The sequence below is a fragment of the Citrus clementina genome, unplaced genomic scaffold, assembly GCF_000493195.1.
Source record: "Citrus clementina cultivar Clemenules unplaced genomic scaffold, Citrus_clementina_v1.0 scaffold_3, whole genome shotgun sequence".
NCBI classification, from domain to species: Eukaryota; Viridiplantae; Streptophyta; class Magnoliopsida; order Sapindales; family Rutaceae; genus Citrus; species Citrus x clementina.
This window is the reverse complement of record NW_006262339.1, coordinates 5079723-5087516: the sequence shown is the minus strand read 5'-3', so window position 1 is coordinate 5087516 and position 7794 is coordinate 5079723. Positions and strand designations below refer to the sequence as shown.

The following is a 7794-nucleotide window of genomic DNA, read 5'->3' as shown; positions in this document are numbered from 1 at the left end:
GTCAATCAAATTCTTATCATTGGCTTTTCACGTAAAAACAAAAAAACACAATTTTTTTTTGAATTTTTGATTTTTTTTGGGTTTTTTTTAACAAACAAAGCACACATTATTCCCACCCCCAAACTTATTCGGAACATTGTCCTCAATGTTTCACAAACAAAAGATATGCATGCAAACAAATGAAAGAGAAATAATAATAATAAAAAAAACATAAATAATAAAAAGAAAGTTGAAAAGAACACACCTGGATGGGCTGGGAAAGCTTAAAAGAAAAAATGCCAAATGAAAAGAAAACATTAGAAAAGAAAAACAAACAAAGAAAAGAAAAGCTACTGTTAAAATAAAACAAGAGTGCAAAGATGAACTTAATTAATCCTGATAAACAGGATCATCTAACAGTATCTCCTTAACTTCTGGTGTTCTTAACTCTAAAAATGGTTTTAATCTTTGACCATTCACCTTAAATAAATCACCATTTTTAGGATTTTCAATCTCAATTGCCCCATAAGGGAAGACAGTACGAACTATAAAAGGACCAGACCATCGAGAACATAACTTACCTGGAAAGAGATACAATCGGGAATTATATAAAAGTACTTTCTAACCTGGTGTAAAGGTTTTTCTTAAAATGTGTTTGTCATGAAAGACTTTCATTCGCTGTTTATAAATCTTGGCATTCTCATATGCATCATTCCTGATCTCTTCAAGTTCTGCTAGTTGTAATCTTCTCTTGGACCCAACCTGCTGCATGTCAAAATTGAATTTCTTGATTGCCCAATATGCACGATACTCCAACTCTACTGGCAGATGACATGCTTTTCCATACACAAGTCGATAAGGTGACATCCCAATTGGTGTTTTAAAAGCAGTCCTATATGCCCACAATGCATCATCAAGTCTCAAAAACCAATCCTTTTTATCTGGCCTAACTGTTTTCTCTAGAATCTGCTTGATCTCTCTATTAGAAATCTCTACTTGGCCACTGGTTTGAGGATGGTATAGGGTGGCAACCTTATGTGTAATGGAATATTTGTCCAAAAAAGTTTTGAAAGGTTTATTGCAAAAATGGGTGCCACCATCACTAATGATTGTTATAGGGAAACCAAAACGAGACATAATATTACTCTTCAAGAATTTCACTACAACCCTATGATCATTGGTTTTGATGGAATAGCTTCAACCCACTTCGATACGTAGTCCACTGCAACCAATATATACTGATAACCAAAAGATGGAGGAAAAGGTTTCTTGAAATCAATACCCCATATATCGAAGATCTCAACCACAAGAATAGGATTGAGTGGCATCATGTTCCTCTTTGAAATGCTACCCATACGTTGGCACCTATCACACAAAGAACAGAAAATATAAGCGTCATGAAAAAGAGTAGGCCAATAAAAACCACACTGTAAAATTTTTGTTGCTGTCTTTTTAGCACTAAAGTGGCCTCCACAAGCTTGTTCATGGCAAAATGAGATAACACTTTGAATTTCATTATCGGGAACACATCGCCTAATAATCTGATCAGCGCAATATTTAAATAAATAGGGATCATCCCAAAAGAAGTCCTTCACTTTAGATAAGAACTTTGTTCTATCTTGCTTAGTCCAGTGCTCTGGGATTTGACCTGTAGTAAGGTAATTAACTATATCAGCAAACCATGGTACAACATTTACGCTCATAAGTTGCTCATCTGGGAAAGACTCATTCAAAGGTAAAGATTTTGGAATAAATTTAAGATAAAGGCGAGATAAATGATCCGCCACAACATTTTCAGAACCTTTTTTATCTCTAAATTCAATGTCAAATTCCTGTAAAAGCAACACCCAACGAATCAATCTTGCCTTAGCATCTTTCTTAGTAAGCAAATATTTTAAAGCAGCATGATCGGTAAAAATAATCACTTTACAACCTATAAGATATGATCTGAATTTATCAAGTGCAAACACCACGGCTAGCATTTCTTTTTCTGTAGTTGAATAGTTCAACTGTGCATCATTGAGTGTCATACTAGCATAATAAATCACATACGGCACACGATCTAATCTTTGTCCTAAAACTGCTCCTACAACATAATCAAATGCATCACACATAATTTCAAAAGGCAAATCCCAATTAGGTGGCTGAATGATAGGTGAAGAAGTCAACAATTTCTTAAGCTTTGCAAAAGCATCAAGACAAGATTCATCAAAGATAAAAGGTGCATCCTTAACAAGTAAATTGCATAAGGGTCTATAAATTTTACTAAAATCTTTAATGAATCTTCTATAAAAACCAGCATGTCCAAGGAAAGATTTTACTTCTTTTACGGATTTGGGATGTGGAAAATTAGACCTTGGCTTTGTCGACTTCTATACCTTTGCTGGAAATTATATGACCAAGGACAATACCTTGTTTTACCATGAAGTGACATTTTTCCCAGTTTAGAACCAAGTTCTTTTCTTTACATCTCTGCAAAACTAATGTTAGATGCTGCAAACATTCATCAAAAGAATCTCCATAAACAAAAAAATCATCCATGAATACTTCAAGAAATCTCTCAACCATATCAGAAAAAATGCTAAGCATGCATCTTTGAAAAGTAGCAGATGCATTGCATAAACCAAATGGCATTCTCCTATATGCAAAAGTTCCAAATGGACAAGTAAAAGTAGTTTTCTCCTGGTCCTCTGGAGCTATAGGGATCTAATTATAACCTGAATATCCATCTAGAAAACAATAGAAATCATGACCTGCAAGTCTATCAAGCATTTGATCAATAAATGGAAGAGGAAAATGATCTTTTCTTGTGAATGAATTCAATTTTCTATAATCAATGCAAACACGCCAACCTGTAGTTACTCTAATGGGAATTAATTCATTATTAGCATTAGTAACTACTGTAACACCAGATTTCTTAGGAACAACTTGCACAAGGCTAACCCAAGAGCTATCTAAAATAGGATAAATAATTCCTGCATCTAATAATTTGATTACTTCAGCTCTTACCACTTCTTTCATATTAGGATTTAGCTTATGTTGCATCTCCCTAATAGGTTTAGCATTTTCTTCAAGATGAATACGATGCATGCAATCTACTGGATTAATACCTTTAATATCAGTGATGGTCCATCCTATTGCCTCCTTATGCTCTTTTAGAATGCCTAACAACTTACCTTTTTGCTCAAGATCGAGGGAAGAAGAAATAATAACAGGTAGAGTGTCAGATTCTCCCAAGAATGCATATTCCAGAGTGTCGGGCAGTGCTTTGAGTTCCAATTTTGGTGGTGCCTCCACAGATGGGCCAATTTTCTTCTCAAAATGAGGCAGTAGTTCTGACTTTGTCTTCCATTTAGTTGTGTCCATAATTAGAGGTGTATCAAGTAAAGCGCTGACTTCTGTAATTGCACTGTCATCATTAAAAGATAAATCAGAATGAGTTAGACATGCCTCTAATGGATCATCATTATGGTTAGAAATGAATGAATCTTCTACTAATTCCTCTATCATATTCGCTTCAACAAATTCATCTTCTTCTTGTGGCTGTTTGGTAACATTAAAAATATTCAATTCCATGGTTATATTACCAAAAGATAGCTGCATGTTTCCATTCCTGCAATTAATAAGAGCATTAGCTGTAGCTAAGAAATGACGACCTAGAATAACTGGAGTGTGTTTCTTAGGATCATGTACATGCTGAGTATCAATAACAATAAAATCAACAGGATAATAAAATTTATCAATTTGTATCAACACATCCTCTATAATACCACGAGGTATTTTCATTGACCTATCAGCAAGTTGCAAAATAATAGGAGTTGATTTTAACTCACCTAGCCCAAGCTGCATGTAAACAGAATAAGGCAAGAGATTAACACTAGCACCCAAATCCAATAATGCTTTATCAAAACATTGGTTCCCTATAACACATGAGATAGTAAGAGAACCTGGATCCTTAAATTTTGGTGGCATTTTACATTGGAGTAAATTGCTAGTTTGTTCGGTTAAAAATGCTTTTTTGGTGACATGCAAATTTCTCTTTTTAGTGCATAAATCTTTCAAAAACTTGGCATAGGAAGGAACTTGCTTAATAGCATCGAGTAAAGGGATGTTTATACTTACCTGTTTGAAGATTTCCATAATCTCACCTGTTGAAGTCCCTTTCTTTACCTTTGTTAACCTTTGAGGAAAATGAGCCTTGGGAATGTAAGCTGGTAGACCACTCTCTTCTGGATCATTTGGTGATGAGTCTTGTGATGGAATCGGATATGAAGAAGTAGACTTAGATGTCTTCCTTGTTTGAACCTCTACTTTGTTGACAAATAATTTTCATCTTCTCAAGGTCATAACAGATTTTGCTTGTTCATGCTGATGACTTGAACTCGATCCAACTTCGTGCACTCCTTTGGGATTAGGAACTGGTTGACTTGGAAATTTTCCTTTTTCTCTCTCCGCTACAGTAGTCGCTAATTGACCCAATTGATGTTCAAGCTTTAGAATAGCTTGAGTGTTTGACTGAAAAGCTTGTTGGGTTGACTGAATGAAACTTTGAAGTGTATCCTCTAAAGAAGGCTTTCTTTGTTGGGGTGCAACAAATTGAGACATAGGTTGTTGGGCAAGAGGATATACTTGGTTAGGAGGGACAAATTGTTGATTGGGCATGTTAAATTGTTGCCCTCCTTGGTTTGACAAAGGTTGATTTTGTTTCCAAGAAAAATTTGGGTGATTCCTCCAATTAGGATTATATGTGGATGAATATGGACTATTGAAGGATTTTTCATACGATTGTAAGGCATGAACCTGCTCAGAATAAGCCTCTGGATAGGCTGGTAATGATGGACAATTATGTGCTGTATGAGACAAGTTAGAACAAATAGCACAAACCTCATTAGGTATACTAGGACGATGATTCATTGATTGGTTCAGAGCTAAGGCATCTACTTTTCTAGAAAGTGTAACTAGAGTGGATTTCACATCAAAATCATCCTTAACTTCATATAACCCCTTTCTAGAAACTTGAGATGATTTTTCCCTTTGGTTTGAAAAATCCCACTGTTGAGAATTCTCAGAAAGTGAATTAAAGAAATTCCATGCAGCCCCTTCATGTAAGTTCAAAAATCTCCCACCATTCATAGACTCTACCATATGACGATTCGACATGGTTAAACCGTTATAAAAGCATTGTATAAGTCTCCATTTCTCAAAACCATGGTGGGGGCACTTAAGGAGTAAATCATTAAATCTTTCCCAACACTCATAAAATTGCTCACCCTCTCTTTGATAAAAATCACTTATCTCTCTCCTAAGGGCATTTGTTTTAGACATAGGGAAAAACTTGGTGAGGAACTTATTACTCAATTCATCCCACGTAGTTATAGATCCAGCAGGAAGTGAATTCAACCAAGCTTTTGCTTTGTCTTTTAATGAGAAATGGAACATACGAAGCCTAATTGACTCATCATTAAAATTTTGAAAACGAAATGTAGAGCATATGTCAAGAAATTCCTTAATGTGCAAATATGGGTCCTCTCTCTCTAACCCATGGAAGGATGGCAAAAGTTGAATGACAGAGAGCTTAAGTTCAAAGTGTGTTGTTGTAGTTTGTGGCAACACAATACAAGATGGTTGGTTGGCTGCAAGTGGTGAAAAATATTCTCTAAGGGTTTTCTCTGCTTGCATTGGTGGAAGTATTGGTAATAATCTATTGGGGTCATCCATCACTTCTGAAGAACTATCTCGACTACTATCAATTTTCGACTCTTTTTTTACCAAACAATTTGTTGAATCGCGTTCCCAAACACTCATAAACTAACTAGACAAAGAAGAAAAATAAAACAACAATAATAAAAATAAACAAAATTAAATAAAAGAAATCAAACAACTAAACAATAAATTCAAAATAAATTAAAATTAAAATTAATTTTTTTTGTGTTTTTTAAATAAAAATTGAATAAATAAAATAAAAGACAACCTAAATTATAACTAGTGGAAGAATCAAATTAACCTATATTAAACTGACTTTCTAGCACAATCCCCGGCAACGGCGCCAAAAACTTGTTGTGAAAATTTTAATATACTCGCAAGCGCACGAATCTAGAAATAAAGTAGTGGTAACGAGGTCGATCCCACATGGATTGTTATAAATTAAAAAGTCTAATTTAAATCTAAAATTAATATTAATTCTAACCTAGTTGAGCAAATTGAGTTTTAAGAGAAATTAAACTAATTAAACTAAGAAAACAATTAAAGTAAATGAGAATTTAATGAGATAAAAATTACCAAGGTTTCGGAATCCACCACTATTTAATTAGTAATTATCTAAATATTAATTAATTCCCAATTTTAGAGTGACAACTCGAAATCAATCCATGTCATCTCATGGATATAACAGTTAAGCCCAAATAATATTAATTTTATGTAGGTTCTTTTTCTGCTTAATAATATGATATCTAAGCATCTCATGTAAACATATTGAATAACAAAGAGTCAAAATTTCCCTAAGCACTCTATGTAAACAATTTAATGAAAGACATAAAATCAAAGACAATCATGTATAAACTTTATAGATCCAAGCATAGATTTAATCAAATATTAATCCTAACAATCAATAATGCATGACAGAATTGATGAAAAGATTTTTTTCACATCCAATTAATCATGTGAAATAAAAACCATAATCATCAAAGAACATATATAAGAAATTAATTAAATAAAAATATAATTATTTCATTGAATAGGGTTTCATCCTTAACTTCAGTATAAAAAAATTAGCTAGACATACTTGAATTGAGAGCAACACAAAAAATAAAATCAGCCATAAAGCCGAACTGCTGCACTCGTCCTTTTCTCCCCTCTTCTGCCTTGCGTCTGCACTCTGCAGCTCTCCCTTCCTGGCGGCTCCCCTTCTCAAGCCAAAGTTTGGCTTTTATATTTTTAATCCCTAGCCGAATCCTTGTCAAATAATGATGGCTAGTGAATTGCTAAAATCGGCCCACTCTTGCCAAGCCCAATTAAACTTCCTTTAATCCTTCATGTGCTGGCAAAGCTTTTAACTTGTCTTGGCTTCTATCACGTCTACTCCAAAAAGATTTTTCGTTCCTTTTCCACTCATGAAAGTCAAGTGCGGGTCCCTTTCTATTGCTTTCCACCCCTTTATCTTCTTTGTCCGCATGTGCATGGGTAAATGAATTTGTTGAATTCGGTTTCCTTGGCTTGAATTAACATGCATATAAGCATAATTGCTTCCAAAGTTAATTAATCTTTAATGCTCACAAATTGAATTTTTTTATGCTCTTTTTATTCATAATCTCTAATTAATTCCCTATTCAATAAAACAATTCAATTAATTAAAAATAACAAATAAATATAATTAACAATTATATAATTAAGAGTAAAATATGTATATAAATTATGCTCATCAGTCTGCCTGGAACAAGTTCTAATGCGAATCTGATCGACTTTCAGGCTCCTGGTAAGCTTAATGTTGAAAATCTTGTAATTCAAACCGCCAGTGCAACCGCCGGTGCTAGTATGCGAATCTAATTTTCAGGCTCTTCTTATGCTCAATGTGGAAAACCTTGTAATTCCATCGGTCCCAGAACTTGTCCCAATGTGGATCAACAAGTATGGATTTACCCACATTGAGAATAATTTGATGACGGAATTAATCAATTATAACACATTGATGTTTCCAAGCGCCGTCAGATTACACAAGTCCTTGGTGACACACGCCGCAGCTAGCGCAGGTCTTTCTCTATTTTCATAAATTTTCAAGCTCCAGCACTGTTTCATCATCTGTATAACACACTTCTTTCA

At 34.2% G+C, this 7794-nt stretch overlaps 1 non-coding gene across 1 annotated transcript; it reads left to right on the top strand.

Moving 5' to 3' along the window:
• Nucleotides 1-5182: 5182 nt before the first annotated feature.
• On the top strand, nt 5183-5289 carry LOC112100473. Its single transcript, XR_002906843.1, has one exon. It is a non-coding gene; the product is annotated as a small nucleolar RNA R71 (small nucleolar RNA).
• Nucleotides 5290-7794: the final 2505 nt, after the last annotated feature.